The sequence below is a fragment of the Lemur catta genome, chromosome 5, assembly GCF_020740605.2.
Source record: "Lemur catta isolate mLemCat1 chromosome 5, mLemCat1.pri, whole genome shotgun sequence".
NCBI lineage: Eukaryota > Metazoa > Chordata > Mammalia > Primates > Lemuridae > Lemur > Lemur catta.
In genome coordinates this window covers 106742212-106758844 of record NC_059132.1, presented here as the reverse complement: position 1 = coordinate 106758844, position 16633 = coordinate 106742212, and the positions used below count along the sequence as shown (strand labels likewise).

Here is a 16633-nt window from a genome sequence, read left to right as displayed (position 1 = left end):
ATTAAATAATACATGTGTGAAATAATGTGCTAAGAAACAAAAAGTGAACAAACTGAAATAAAGTGGTAAGAGGAACACTTTAAAATATGATTTTTTTCCACCAAAAAGATCTTATGAAATTATGTGTAATTTTCAGTACATTAATATCTTTGTGGTGTCCAATTAACTCTCTTTAATGGAAAAATACTATAGCACAAGAAATCACAGACTACTTCAGAATTCATTTCTATTTTGTCCTTATTTTTGAAAGAAGATGTAATTGTGCTGGGAATTCTCCTTAGTTAGGAAGAAAACAAGAAAGCCAAACATAATTTTGCATGAGTCTATAATCAAAGCGTTTTGTAATTTATAGATCTAATTGAACTCAATCTAACAATGGCAGGCACAATTCTTGACTACAGGAGGAAAAAGTAACAACCCTGTCTCGGTACTTGCTAGGAAATGGCCTCCTTTTTATAAAAAAGTCTTAGAGTCTCACAATATGAACTGCATTTTCCACAGGTTGTGATACTGAATTAAGTAGCATGGTATTGACAAAAGAAGACATAGGTCAAAGAAATTAATAGAGTCACACCCAGGCTATTCAGGACTACAAAGTTTTATCAAATTGTGCACATTTATTTGAAGTAAGCAGTTGCAAATCCGGCCCGCAGGCAAGTACCTTTTGGCCTGCCCCATTTTATATTGGCAAATATTTTAAATTATTTGTCAACATTTAAAATTGGAAGTTGTCACCTTAAAAGTCCAGACTTGTGGATTCTCCTTACTGACTCAAGTCTAGACTTTATCAGATTTCTCAGATTTTTTAGGTAAAAAAATCCTTTTCTTACCTAAAGTTCTGTAAGTGTTACAGAATGCCATTTAGGTACAACACTACATTTAGTCATCATATCTCCTTAGGTTTCTCATACCTGCGACAATTTCTTGACTTAGCTTTTTTTTTTTAATGACCTTGATATTTTTGGGAATTATCGGTCAGTTATTTTGTAGAATGTCCCTCAATTGAAATTTGTCTGATGGTTTTCTCATGATGAGACAGGGGTTGTTTGTTTTGGAGAGGAAGATCATAGAGGTAAAATGCCATTGTCATCATCTCATGTCAAGGGTTCCTTCTATCAACATAACTAATCACTGTTGATGTTGACACTAGTTACCTGATTGAAACAATGTTTGGCAGGTTTCCCCTGTGCAAAGTCACATGTTTTTCTCTCTCTCCCTACTTACTTTTGGAAAGAAGTCATTACGCATAGCCCACACTTAAGGAGTGTGGAGTTACGCTCCCCTTGTTGAAGCTGGAGTATTTACATTAATAATTTGAAAATCTGCACGAGAGATTTGTCACTTTGCTACCATTTATTTATTTACTCAATCATTTTTATCAATATGGAATCATAAATATTTATTTTATACTTTGGGTTATTTGTTACCCAATTGTTCCAGTCGAGGCTACTGGGAGCATTTTCAGTTGGCTCCTTTGTCTCTTTGACATATTCTCAACATTGTGAGGAGTTTTTTGTATTTGTTTTTGTTTTGAGCAGTCCCTTACTTCCTGGTACTATAAGATGCTTCAGACTTACATTGTATGTTCTTGCCCCACCCCTAGAATTAGCTATTTATTCAAGGATCCCTGGTTCCTTTTTATTGGAGAATGGTGCTAGAAACCAAGACCTTAGACCCTTGGACTTGACACCCTACCAGGAAGTCGTTGAGTCTAGTCTCTCTCAGCACACAGAACAAGAAAATGTATATGTATATACTAACCCATGTATACACAGACAACCATAAATATTTCCGTATTTGTTTCTGTATCTATATCAAGTCAAAAATGAGTTCAAACTCATGTTTCTAACTATAATCCATTGCCACATAGATCCTTCTGGCTTCCTCCCCAAATATGCTTATCTGTAAACCCTCATTTCAACAACAAGAAATTTGACTCCAACTGTCTGCCATCCATTTAATTCATTTCAATTTCAGTCTCTCTCTCTCCCCCCCCCATATCTATATACTGCTACATATATTTATATGTAGCAGTATCAGACTAGGTAGTCTGCACCCTCATGGGAAACAATTTTATCAACTAGAATATAGTTTTTATGTACAGTTTCATTTACCTTTAGTCTTCCAGACTGCACTTATTGCCTGGCTATGTATTTTTAATTGTATTCCTAAATATGAATGTTTGTTTCAATTATAAATGAGGTCTTTTCTTTCATTATGTCTTCTATTAAGGTAATATAGAAATATAAATACAAAATGCATGTATTTGTAAACAAGAGTCTTTTAGGGACTTATCCAAGAAATGATTTTAATAGGGCATACTTAGTCTGTATACATTGCCTATTATAAATAAAGCTACAAATTACAACTATGTGGGATACAGCTGGCTGAAAAAGGAAGTTATTCACATATTCCTTCTAGCTATGAGACTTTGAATAAATAAAAGCCAAGAAACTCCAAAACTAAATGGACCCTCATTGCTAACTTATGCTGCACACACCATTAGTACTCACCACTCTAAACCCAAACCTACCTGGGTGGGGTAAAGGGTGCTGCATTTGGAGGTATTGGAGCCTCCCAGGCATCTACATGGAGTAGGGGGCTACTGCTTCCTTCTTGCATGCTTGGTTTATCATCAGTGGATCTTGGCTCTGGGTAAGACTTGTGGTTTGTGCAGATCTGACAGTGCATCCCTGTGTGATTGTGGAGAAGACACTATACCACTCCCAAAAGAAGTAACAAAAATGACCAGTAAAAATTCAGTCTCAAAAATTACAATTCATGCCCTGATTTGAATATTGTCTTGTACGAAGTATTGTTCTGGGAGATCTGGCCAATGTATTAAACAAGAGACAAAATGACATATGTATTGAGAAAAGGAAAAAAATGGTCTGACCTTTAATTATGTGGTTAAAAGCATCCACAGTTAACTTAGCAAACTTTATTACTGCATACTTGTGAATAAAACTGTAAAATGCAACTGAAGAAAAAATTGTAAGTTTGATTAAATTCAGAGCTGTAGAAATATCAAGTTTTTTGAAAGGAAATCTCCAAATCGTAAATGTGTCCATTCTTTCTAAATTAATCTGGAATGTCCATGTAATATGATCACAATCCTAAAGACTTTATGGAGAAAAACTTAATAAAATAATTTAATAATTTATCAGGAAAAACCAATACGTAAGAGAAGGTAGCATATCTTTGAATGGAAAACTAAAAGACAGTTAAGGGGGAATTACCTATTTGGGTAAAAAAGTGCTGAACATGCTCTTCACTCCTCATACCCAAATTAACTTCCAGATGAATCAAAGTTTTTAAATATTAAAAAATAAAGACATCAAACTAGGTCTTAAAAATATGTCCAATCATGATTATGAACCTAGCATGGAAAAATCTTTCTAATCATGATGAATAATCAAAACAAAGAGACAGGACTAATTTACATTATAACTATTCTTTATCAAGGGATATCTTAAGAAAAGCTAAAGACAAATAGCATGTTGAGAAAAATTCCAATTCTTCTAACTTATCCTGATTGCTCTCTCTAGTTCCTCAATGCCAACAATGTTTCTAATCAACCAAGACCAAAAATTAATTGAACCTACTCCCTTTTCACCCTCGCTCACCACCTTTTCCCATACTGACTCTTCTTATCCAGCTTCAGTTTATGGTCAATCCTAGTAATCATCATGTTTGCTTGCTAACCTGGTTAAATCCATTGTCGTGTGTCAGCATGTCTGAATTTAAATTGATTGGAGAAAAACTCGCAATCACAAAGCAGGTTTCAGTTTAAATTTATAATTACTCATATTAAGTGAGCTCTTAATGCCATCTAGTTACCATGATCTATTTCCTCAGTCCATTCTTAGTTTATATCTTCTCTTCTCTCCTCAAGCATTAGACCTCTAAAAACCTTCCACACCCTTACTTTCAGATGATTATCTTATTTCCTAGGTTACTAAAGAAAGAGAAGAAATCAATCAGAAGACAAATGCCATAATCTTCCTTCGCCACAGTCGTACCTGCATTGAGCTACCTGCATTAAATCTTTTTATTAGTGTGCCTCCTTCACAGAAATCCTTCTTCAGTGACAATTAACAGTGCTTTTAAATTGTGTAAAGAAGTCTTTACTGATGATCAAAAAAAAAATCTTAAAGTAAATAATTTGGGAAAGAAATCTTTTTTATCATCTCATAAAATTTTATTATTCTACCAAACATACTAATATTTTAGATCTTGGAGATCACTGATGAATAAAATATCATAGCATATTACAGATTTAAAATGTAAATAGAATCCTGAGTCTATCATATTGTCTTCAGCACTGCCTTTCTCAGAAAATTATCTGATTGACTGTATTGACCTCACTGATCTTGACATATCTTTAAGAAGATTTCGGGGATACATATGTCTGAGGCTCATCTGAAATCATTTTCCCTCAAAGGGCATCCAGTATGAACCTGATATTAAGAAATCTATGTCATTAAGTTGGACTTTTTAATATTCATCCCTTGGGAAGTAGAGTGCACGTTCTTCTCCTAGTAGCCACAAATGGCAGCCCGCACACATTCGATGACCCATGACAGTATGTGTGGCTGCTACGCACGAGTCTGATGAGCACAAAGGGGTTGGAAGCAAAGTTATAAATGGTAGTCAGGGAAATGTTGCCTTAGTTCTGAGACTATACGACAACTTTTCAGCTGTGCCTGTGGAATGTGAATACTACCGCAGAATAAAGAAGTGTTTAGTCAAGGAGAGAGCGCTTTTCTTTTTCATACTCTACTTGCTCTGAAAAGCCTCTTTTATTTTTCAAGAGTATGATAACTTACTTTGGCATTCTCTCCACGAGAGCAAAAATTCAGTAGCAATATCAAGCTGGTTGCTTATTGCTCTTCTGTGAATAGCATACCCTGACCAATCTATTTCAAAGGACAATACTCTAGGTATAACATATGATGCAAATGGAATGTGGCAATTTGATTTTCAAGTACCACTTCAGGGGAAGCATGGTTAAGCATGAGCAGCATGCCACAGTCAGCCCTTGTAAATGTATTATAGCAAACCTACTTAAGTACTACAGAGTAAAGTAACAATCCTAACTTCATGAAAAACAGATCATATCCCAAAGATTGAAATTATCTTGTTCTCTACAACCTTTAGCTCATAAGCATCATTCTCTGCCCTTCCCTGGGCATGGTTTGATGCCCTTATAGACCCTAAGTTGAGGACAGAGTCCTTCTTTCACGGCTTCAAACTCCATTGAAGAGATCCATGGCAGGTGTCTGCGTCCATTCCTGCTGCTATAACAAAAATAGCTTAGTCTGGGTAATTTATAAACAGCAGAAATGTATTGCTCACTGTTCTATCAGCTGGGAAGTCCAAGATCAAGGTTCCAGTGGATTCAGCGTCTGGTGAGAGCATGGCCTCTGCTTCCAAGATGCCTTCTTGTTGCTGCACCCTCACACGTTGAAAGGCAAGGGAGCTCCCTTCAACCTCCTTTACAAGGGCACTGATCCCACTCATGAGGTTGGAGCCCTCATGACTCAATTACTTCACAAAAGGTCCCACCTCTTAAGACTGTGAGGTTCTGACATACGGCCTTTGGCGAGGATGCCAATATTCTGACCACAGCAACAGGTTTCTCCCACCCTTCCAGATGTCTAACCTGGAAATGTACATTGTATAACACATCCAACACAGAGAAGATACACAGAACTAAATAGGTGTATTCAGAGATTCTCACACAGTGTGTCAGCTAAATTATCACCAAGAATTTTGAGGCAAGCAGCAACCATCCCAAAGCAAAGCATGATTAACCTTCTAATGCTCCCCCTCAAGACCTACCCTCCTCCCAACCCATTAAATATCGTTATATGTATCAGTGACAATCGCCCAAGGACAATTCACAGTAAATTCTGACTCCTTGCCTTAAAAGTCAGAATAATTTCATCTACAGCAGTCGAAATATTTGCATCTTCCTTTCCCCAGATCAGAACCAAATCTCTAGTCCAGGTAACAGTCATCTGCCATGTCTGGACCGCTTGCAATATTCTCCACTGTGAAAATCATCTCATCTTTCAGTTCTGCTTGGCTGTTTCAGGTAGTTCCTCAAAACTTTTCTGGCTTCCTTTGGACTTTTTTTAAATTCCATTTCAGCTCCCTATTTCTTTCTGTTTACTCTTAGCTGCATTACAAGAGTCATCAAACCAAGCTCTGTGACCTGCCCCTTTGGTTTAGTGCAGCACTTCTCAAACGTTTTAGTCTCAGCATACCTTTACACTCTTGAAAATTATTGAGAACCACAGTGTTTCTGTGTATTAGGTACCTTTATCTATATTTGCTACATGAAAAATTAAAATGGAGACATCATAAAAATATCTACTTATAAATCCATTACATGTTGACATAAAATATTTTTATGAAAAATAACTATTTTTCAAAACAAAAACAAATTTAATAAGGAGAGTGACATTGTTTTACATTTCTGTAAATCTCTTCTTTTTCCTAACCATTAGGCAAACTTTTTTTCCCCCTCATCATTAGACTAGCAGCGATTCTGAAAATCTCTTCAATGGCGGGCTTAAGAGTGCTGTTTTCTCACTTCTACTTCTGAATTTAATATTGCAGTACCTTGCCTTGAAGCCATTTGGCTTATTGAGGATTTATCCTGTTTTTTTCTTTGGTTTTTAAAGTAGTCATTTAAAAATTATTATTGATTAGTACATGAACTTGTTCTTTGAAAAGAATACACAGTATTTTTGTATTTGCTAATGAGCAAATAAAGGGAATCATGTAGCAGTTTATTAAATTCCTTCTTAGACATAGCACTTTGCTTGATTTTGAATTTTACGAGGTAGGATACTCTGGAATCATGGGGACAAAGAGTTAAGCTTATTGTTACAATTTACACAATAGCTCTCTATAAGTGAAAGCATTTCCTAATAAAAATTAAGCCATAAAACGAAGGTTAACAGTTAGTATAATAAAAATAAGGTTTTCTGTTTATGACATCTTTTCATATGAAAAACTTAGAACACTTTTAAAGATAACCTATTTTTTTTAACACTCACCCTCTCACATCTGAGCTAACTCTTCCCTTGAAAAAATAAAAAAGGCCAAGAGTCTCAGATGACTGATGACACTAAGAGAGCTGGTGTCAAAAACCCATGTGTGCAGCTTATGGGCCACAGTTCACAAGCCCTCTAGCCTGGCTGATAAAACTATTCCCAGGGATGACACTATTCACAAGATCTTATTTGAACACTTTACTATATGGAACTTAAGACAGGAATTTGGGGGTGGAGTGTATTTTTCTCCCTTCATTTCAATGGTAGTTCTGAGCTATTATCAAATTGTCTGATACCACACCAAAGAGTGACTGCCCTCAGAGTCTGCAAGAGAATCAAAGAATTCCTCCAGGTCAGAAGAAGAGGATAGTGATTCTTTAAGAGTATATCATGAGATTGATGACATGAAGAAAATTTTCAGGCAGGCAAAGGAAATAAATGTCTCAAGCATAACTGGTTTTCCACAGTTGCCATTCAGAGCTGCCACAGGGAAAAACTTCAGAGCCTTATTGACCATGAAGCAGTTAAAGTTTCCATTAAAATGGGCTCAATTAAATCTCTGGATGCTTTCGGACAAATAGTAAAAGGTCAGGCCTGATGTGTCACTGACTTCGTATCTGCTTTTCATTTATTGACATTGTTTTCACCTTTCTTTGTTATCATTGTTTCCAATATATTATTTAAACTCATCAGTATATGAGACTTCTATGAACTAGGGAAGCAATACAATAGCAGGCCAATCATCGTGCTCCTTTCCAGAACCACCTTTCTACCTAATTTTCCTGCTGGACCACCAAGCTGGAATGTTAAGCAGTGTAAATGTGAGCTCATAAGACTCGAATCTGTGGCAGTGGCTAGAACTGCTTTGGGAATATCTTGGGGGAAAAAGTTACATCTGCACATGATTTTGTATTTTGTGGTCTTTTCTTCCTTGCTGATGGTTACCTAAAGACACATTAACTTGTCAGATTATTTGGTTTCTGTTTCAATCACTTCTACTAATTTAACTTTTTACATCCACTTTTCATGTTAACTGAGCAATTTGGATGTTCAGTTTATTTGACTTTCCTCACACCACACATTTCTTATTTGAAATCTCTTGACTTATTTCTGATATTTAAAAAACTGTTTTTTCCCTCCTTCCCTTTCTCTCTCCATCTTCCTTTTTTTCTTCCTCCCTCTGTCCCTCTGTTCCTTACTTTTTCTCTCTTTTTTCCCCCTTACCCACTCCCTGGCTTTTCTTCTTTATTTCAAAATTATGGGGAAGGCTCATAGATTCCTGACACTTATTCAGTGCTTACCATGTCCTAACCACTATGGCAAGCCCACACATACATCTTCTCGGTTTTCACAGCCGTTCTCTGAAGCAGGGATGATCCTTTCCCCCATTTTGCAAATATTGAACCTAAAGCTTAGGCAGAACATGTAAATTGGCCACATCCATAAGTGGCAGAGTCACAGAAGGAATCAAGCTACACCACCTTTCCCTGTAGGGTGAGATTCTTAACCATTCTGCCCAGGAGTCTATCTCTGACCTAAGCCACAGAGTGTCCTTTAAAAAGGAAAGAATAACTGTCCTCAACGATATTAACCACAAAAGAATTAAAGTGTATTCTAAATATCAGAAGGTTCCTTCCATAGTACTTTATAAGGCTATTGTCTGTAAATTTATCCAAAGCCATCTTGAAGTCATTTAGGTTATTTTCACTCACCATCTCAAAGAGTAGAATTTTCCAGAATTTTTATATCTATCCTATTAGCTGCTCTTCCTTTTAGACCTTTAAAAGTTCTCCCACTCATCACCCCTTTTGCCTCCATGGCATTTTTCCTGACTGGCTGCCCATCTCGGCTCCGTGCCTCCCTTTTCTCCTAATAATTATTGGCTTCTGTCCTGTCTCCTCTCTGCTTTGACTTTCCCGGGTCCAAACTCAGTCTGTTGTCACTCTGCTGTCCCTCCTTTCTCCTGATGGCTTTGATCATCCTCCTTCTGACCCTTTTCCCATCCACTGCATTCTTCTGAAGGTTCAGATTAAGTGGATTTCACAAGTTATTTCAGATATGAAAGCTTTGATTGGGCAAATGATTTTGGAACTGCCATGAAGGATGGGTCAAAGAAGAACATGAGACAGGAAGTAGGAAAGCTCCTGCAGTAACGTGGGTAAGAGGCGGTTGTGGGGGGAAGGGGCGAAATGGGCTGTAATGAAAAGAATGAGGACAAATACGGGTTAAACCCAGTGCTCCCCACTTGCCAGTTCGATGGCCCTGGGCAAGTGACTGAAGGTCTCTGAGCCTTGGAGCTTTCACTTCCAAGACAAAGGTTGTCATGTCTACCTTACTTGTTTCAAACACCAGAGGAAATACATTTATTTTGGTGTACAGGAGATGCTCCAGATGTTGCAGTCGTTACAATCTAGATCTGGGGAAATTAGGTTGAAAAAAGAGATACAAGAAATGAAGGAGAGAAGAACTAAAGAATCTGTTAAATACACTTGTATTTCAGAATTCCTTTTCCTAATCAAAGAATTTAATAAGTATTAAAGAATTAGAGATTTGGGGCAATTAGGTTGAAAAGGGAGATAGGGGAAATGAAGGAAAGAAGAATTAAAGGTGGACAATTAGGTTCAGTTTGAGAGATTGGGACAATAGTAATATGCATTAAATTATTTCTGGTCCTCTCGATTTCTAGATTATCCCTAACCTGCCACAGTCGATGGGGTTTTTGTTTTCATTTGGAAAAACTTGCCATCTTTGAGAAGATACATTTTCGACAATCCTAGCTTACTATTTGCCTGTTAAGTGTGCTATTTGTGCCCTTCTCTGCGTAGGGAGGTGGGGGAGAGCAGGCAGGTCGGGGAGAGGGGCAGCGATTGGTTGAGGAAAGAAAGAGGCAGAGGGAGGCAGACCGGGGACAGAGAGAAGAGGGGCATGGAGGGTGGCAGAGGCAAACAGTTACACAATCCTTGTTGATTCATAGCACACACTTTTTCTGAGTTTGCTCCAGGGTGTTTTCAAAGAGTGTACAGATTTCCCGCTGATTATTGACTCTGCTTGACAATATCTGTATTTTGTCATAGTTTGTTTTCTAAAGTTGAGTAACCTAGTGATGGATTTTTGCAAAGTGTTCCCTCTCCAAGAAGACATTGATTCCTACTATATTGTGGCTTAATCCACAGATACTTCCAGCAAGGACTTCTGTTCAATGCTCAGCTTCAAGTCTACAGCCATTTATCCTTCCCTAAATTATTCTTGCCCAAAGGAGAGATTTTGCCAATGTAGTATAGATAAAGTCTTGCATTATAAACAATTACTATATTTTTAAGTTTGCATTTCTCACTATCACTACCAATACTTCTAGTTCAGCATGATTTATCCTTGTCAAATTTCCATAATATATTTCATTGCCAATTTTTTAAAAATATTACATGGCCTGGTACAAAGTACATACTCTGCATAGTAAGGTTTTGATACCATGACAGCATCTGCTTTCCCCTGCACAACGCTATTTGTCCTTCTGTCTCTTTGTCTTCTTCCTATAGACTTTGCAGTCTGCGTGCTCTATACGCCTTTCATCTTCCACGCATCTGACATTCAAATTATATCCAGGTTTTCACTTGCTGCCATGCTTCTTATTCATACTCTAATTTATTTTTATTGGAGCCTCTAATATTTGTTTCAAAAAATTTACATAGTCTGCCTTGGCTTTTCTGTTTCCTATGACAGCACAATCAACTGATATAAAACAATTCAGATCCTCCTATTTCCCTTAAATAGAATATAAAATTTCTTCATTACTCTTTAACTGAGCCTCTGAATATAAATCTTACATTTTTTCAAAAATTGGCTTTCTAGAATTTTTACTTCAAAAATTATCTTCCAAATAGTTATTTGGGAGGAGCTAAATTTAATCATTTTAGGATACAGTTCCTCCTTCCTTAACTAGTATAGAGAGCACACAGATTCCCTAAATACTCTTGCTGTCCACGCATTAAAGCTTTTAGTTGCATTTATTTTGGTATTTTTAAATGGTGTCTAAGGAAATGCTGTTTCTAAGTCTTGGATTTAATTCTTCAGTCTATTAATCAAAATGCAGCATTCGTGTCTCCATGGCTTCGTACCTTTCTCTATGTCACAAATACCTTCTTTGTCAAATGACAACTGTTCCCTGAGTCTTCCCTTTAGTGTTCTGATGCATTTGTACCTGGTAGGGAAATCACACCCTTCTGAGTTCATAGTTATTATCATTCTCATCATTTGTAATTCTAAAATCCCTCTTATTATATACATTTATATTTCAGAATTCCTTTCCATAATTAACGTGAAAGTATCAGCTAGAAGGTAAGTTATATTTAAAAGTCTCTTTTCTTCCTTGTCATCTGGAGCTCACCCTTACTACCATATTTTCCCTGAAACTCCGAGTGATTATTGTATTTACTTCTATCTGATTCTCTCAATCACTCTATCTCGGAGGGAAAAAGAAGCATGCCCTGTCATTCTAAGAAAAAGACACAAAAATCTGTAATCAAAAGCTATTCATGTGTTCCTGAGTCTGAGATCACAGACTATAACAAACATAAAACTTGATTGTATGTCACTGAAGTATAGTGACTATTATCAGAGTAAAAGTACCTTTGATAAACTTTTGTGATTGCTGAAAATAGAGGAGGAAGAAGGAATGGAAGGAAACCTCTGCGGGACAAAATGACAGCAAAGCCACACCTACAAACAGCTACCTGAAAAGAGTTGGTTAAGGGCAGGTGAGTAGAGATGAAGCTGTGCTTTTCAGTCTGTTTCTCCTTCACTCTCCAGCCACTGCTCTGATCTATTTGGATGGTTTGTTCTAAAAAGTGGGGACGTATTAAAATTCATTAGATATTTGAACTAATCAACTTTTCACTTTCACTGTCTACATGCAGCCTGAGAGGAATTACTCCAAGTTCACAATATAGAATATTTTAATTTAATGAAACAAGTAGAAACCAATGTAAAGAATTATTTAACATTGCCATAATGTGTTAACAAAAATGCTGTAGGGATTCAGGAAAAGAAGACATCTAGTATGAACTAGAATTTTACAAATAATCTTCACACAATGGTTAGGATACTAGTAAGACATAAAGGACACGTAAGCTCTGGAGGTAAGGTAGTTGTTCTAGGCAAGGGAGATCCCTGAAGCAAAGACACAGAGATGAGCCTTCCCCTGGTATATGTGGGGAGGAAGAAAACTCATCTGATTAGAGGGAGCCATAATCTGAGAACAATGAGAAGTCAGATCGTGCAGTGAAGGGTCCATTGATGCAGGATCTTGAATATGAAACTGAGGTATTGGGACAAGATCCAATCATTTAAGGAACCAGAGCTAAACCTGTAAAAAACTACCTAAGAGAAGATGTGTTTTATGAAGATTCGTCCATGAGCAGTGTGCTATGTGGATTGAAACAGGAGAAAATAGGACCATTTGCAATACAGACAGTCCCTGACTTAAACTCGGTTCGACTTTACAATTTTTTTACTTTATAATGGGTTTATCAGGTATCAGGGTATTAAATGCACTTTCTTGTGGTATTTTTGACTTACGATGGGTCTATCTGGACACAACTCCATCGTAAGTCAAGGAGCATCTGTAATTTGGCCATGAGGCCATGATAAGGGTCTAGACTAGAGTGGCTACCATAATAATAAAAATAATGAAATATGAGACACACTGCAAAGGAAAAGTCAACTTACATGCACTGCCTGCCTAGATTTGGAGAGCAAAGCAGTTTGAGAAGAGATAACTCCTAAGGCAATAAGAAACAGTTGCCTAATATTTTAATGTATCTTTTTCTCACTTTCATTCTCATTATAAATTTTGAAGTTGGGGTAAAATTGAAATGAAAAAAATTATATGATATCCTCCTGGAGAATTGACTATGATTAAAGAGTCAATATTTTTAAGGCATGGATACTTTTTATTGTATAATTCAAGATGCATTTGTAAAACCTGATCAATGATACTGTATCATTTGTATATTGAGTAATTTTTTTGTGATTTGTACATTAATGGAAAATTAGAATAAGACTATACAGTTGGACTTCAAAATCTCATTAGTGTTAGTTCATTAGTTCCATTAAATATTTTTTATTTCAACTCAAAACAAAAGCATATTCTATTTTGCCTTTGCTGCGTTAGTTTAAGGCAAAGTCCTTGTTTTCTTTCTGTTGTATCTTCTTCTAATGTGAAAACACAGGGTCTGATTTTCTTTTCCATATTTCCTGTAATTGACTGTATAATAAGGGACTCGAAAACCTATGACTCTACTACTTCTCCTAGATGAGAAGAGGTTTTAGATATAGTCTGACTTGGAAGAGGCTCATCTTCTAGGCTGTTTGTTATCTGGAAGACTGGATTTGCCTGGAAACATTTTTTTCTCTAAAATATTTTCCTCTCACTCATCAGGTACCTACCTTACTGGAGCAAGAGTGGTTAATAGCTACCTGCTTGCTGTCTCACTATTTATGCCAATTTAAACAAAGACAGGAAGCATAATTATATCCTAGATCCATTGCTACCATCTTAACCAACTCTAATGAGAACTTACAATGAATGCTGCTATTCTGATTACCCCCAAACCACACGTGAGCCCAGAGCTGCTTTTCCTAGGGCAAGAATGTGTAGGACAATTGAAGTCAACCCTTCAGGGTAAGGCAAGAATATGCCTAAGGGCAAGATTTACAGTTAAGTACATGAAAGTAGAAATCTTAGAGGCTTTCCTGGAACTGAGGTTAATCAGAAGTCAGCATGAGGCATTAGCATTCAAGATGGAGCTTCTTTAGCCTCGGCATCACAGTATGTAATAGGGATTTCAAAACTAACGGATTTCCCTCACTACCTTTGAACGTTGAGAGCTATCTCATTTGGATGATAATAATAGCTAACACTTATATAGCACTTTTTATGTGCTATTCTAAATATTTTTAATATGTTAACTTCCTTAATCCTCACAATAACCCTATGAAGTAGATGTTTTATTTCTGTCATTTTCCATATGAGGAAATTGAGGCTCATAGAGGTTAAATAACTTCCCAAGGTAAGTGGTAGAGGCAAGATTTGAAATAGATCATCTGGTTCAGGAGTCAGCACTGGACTGGTGCGTGGTGCGTGACCTAAATAGCCACGTGGGTAGTTGTGACCCTCGCGGAGGTCCTGGTTGGGGCCGGCTGTGACTGTCGGGTGGTCACGCTGCGGAGGACGCAGGCAGAAGAGGAGACTGGAGCAGAGAACTGCGACCTAGGGCACTAGCGGGGCAGGGGTCCCGACTCAAGGGCTTACTGGCTGTGTCACCCGGCTCCTCACCGTCCTGGAAAAGGCCTGGAGTGGCACTGAAATGAGGAATAGATGAAGTAACTTAAAGGGGGCAGTTTGCAGGTTGTAAAGGTTACTTAACAGCACACACAGTGCTGACTCCAGGCTGTGAGGCAGGGACCAAATCTGCAGGTGGCAGGCACAGGGCAGGGGGGGGCGGTTCCTGGGGGCGGAGAAGCCGGGGGACCCATCAGGGGAAGGGAGGGCAGGAAAATGCAGAACACCTGACAGTCATGCATGTCAATCATCTGGTTGCGTCCCTCCTGTCCCGTCGGCCTTCCCCCAGACCAGGCCAATACAAAGAAACCACCTGCGAGTCCTCAACAGCTTTCCCCACTTGTGGAGACCGACCCTTTGCTCTCTCTGGAACTACTCCCTCCTGCAGTAAAAGCTGTTGGTGTGGAATTGCTTCCTGTCTGCGTTCACTCCCTCGCGCCAGCTCCTGCCTGGGATTTTTTCCAAGCAAGGAGCCAAGAACCAGGACGACAGTTTGCCAAGAGGCTGGAGCTGACATAGGACAGGCACCGTGTCCAGCTTTACAAACATTTAGATCTCGCGACAACACGAGGTGGGCACTGTTTCCTTTCTTCAGAGGAGGAAACTGCAGAGGTGAAGTACTTTTGGTGGCTCTGGGGTCAGTCTGGCTTCGCTCCATGCCCGGCTCCTTCCCGCTGGGGTCGCTCACCCTGGAGCTGAGTCTGGAGAGGGGAGTAGCATCAAGACCATTAGAAGATCTTTCAGGACCCCGAGGGGCTTTTGGAGGCCCCACATCACTTCCAATAATATGTTAAATAAGTATGCACATCTCATTAAATATTTTTGCAGTAGGAAAAAAAAGAGTCAACACTCATGGTTTATACCAAAACCTGTAACTCATAGCTCGCACATAACTCATGATTTATGTCAAACTCATGACTCACTCAAAATTCTATTTTGATAGTTCAAGCTAGCCTATTCTACAGTACTAGAGTACTAATTTTTGTTTTTATTTTGTTTTACTTTTTTATTCTACAGTACTAATTTTTAGGTCATCTTAATGACTTAAAAATGTGACTTTTAGAAATGTATTTTAAAGTTAATCCATTTACTCATTCACTTCCACAAATACTTAACTGAGCCTCAGCTGTTCCCTGGGCTTCATGCTGTGAGCAATAAGGCAGACGTGGCTCCACGGTCTGGTGGAGAGGAAATGACCATTAGGCAAGGACTTCTAAGAGACTGTCAAAGTGGTTTGGGAGGAGAATACTTGGCACATCACTGAGGGCCTTGTAAGTCGTTTAATGGAGGGAAGACTTTATAGGTGGGAGATGCCACTGAAAAGTTTTGGGTAGGAAAATGACCTGACCCATACACATTTTAGTAAGGTCAATCTGCCTTCAGTGAGGAAGGTGTACTGGAAGGAAGTGAGTTTGGAGGAGGAGGGCAGCTACGACAATCATCCCAGCCTGGAGATGATGGTGGCCTTTGCTGAACTGGTGGCAGCGAAGATGGAGACGGAGGATGAGTTCAGGAGAAGGCAGAGGTGGAACAACTTAGAGTTTCCATGTCGTCAGTTAAGAAGGAGGAAGCAGAGACTCTAGGTTAAAGGCTTGCAATATGGGATAAGTGAGAGTGTCATTTACTGGTTTTAGGGACTGCTTTAGAAAGATTGAGTTGGTAGGTGCAGCTCATAAAAGAGGAATTCAGGTAGTTGAGGAGATAATGCAATGTAATTTATACTTCTGCAATGATTCTCAGAGAAAGTAATTTATGAAGCTGAGAAACAAAACACAGAAATCTTTTCTAGGCCATTCTAATCTATTGAAACCATAGACTATGACAGGCATTAAATCATTACCACTTGACCAAAATGTTAAAGTCAAAAGGCGTTTGTCCTCTGGGAAAGAGCAGTAGGGCGGCAGACTAGTGAGAGCCGCAGGTCTGCAGATCAGAGGAAGAGAGAAGCCCTGCAAGAGCCCCGGCCCCACAGCTCTCCTCCTCACACCCCACCCCAGTCCCACATCTCTGCCCCCACAGTTCAGGAGGGCACTGATCTGACTAGAGTATTCACACCAGGGGATGAATGAGGCTTCATCCCTTCAGAGACCATTTCCATTTTAAAGCTGTAAAAACTCAGAAAGGGAGTGTTGGAGAAAGAAATGGTCAGAGCTTACATTTTTGGCAACCTCATATCTGCTTTTCAAGAGGGCCCAGAAATGAAACTTACTCTGGCTGCAAAATTTGT

At 38.4% G+C, this 16633-nt stretch overlaps 1 protein-coding gene across 2 annotated transcripts in view; it reads left to right on the top strand.

Moving 5' to 3' along the window:
- The window catches only part of NEIL3 (nei like DNA glycosylase 3), a 65192-nt gene extending 53452 nt beyond the window's left edge, over window positions 1-11740 (top strand). Inside the window, exons 12-13 of one of the 2 annotated variants that reach the window (XR_006735427.1) lie at window positions 11363-11402; window positions 11726-11740. The gene's annotated coding sequence lies outside the window, so the exon portion shown is untranslated. Of the gene's footprint in view, window positions 1-3954; window positions 4094-11362; window positions 11403-11725 lie in introns of those variants that run through there. The other variant, XR_006735429.1, reaches the window with a different exon arrangement.
- Window positions 11741-16633: the final 4893 nt, after the last annotated feature.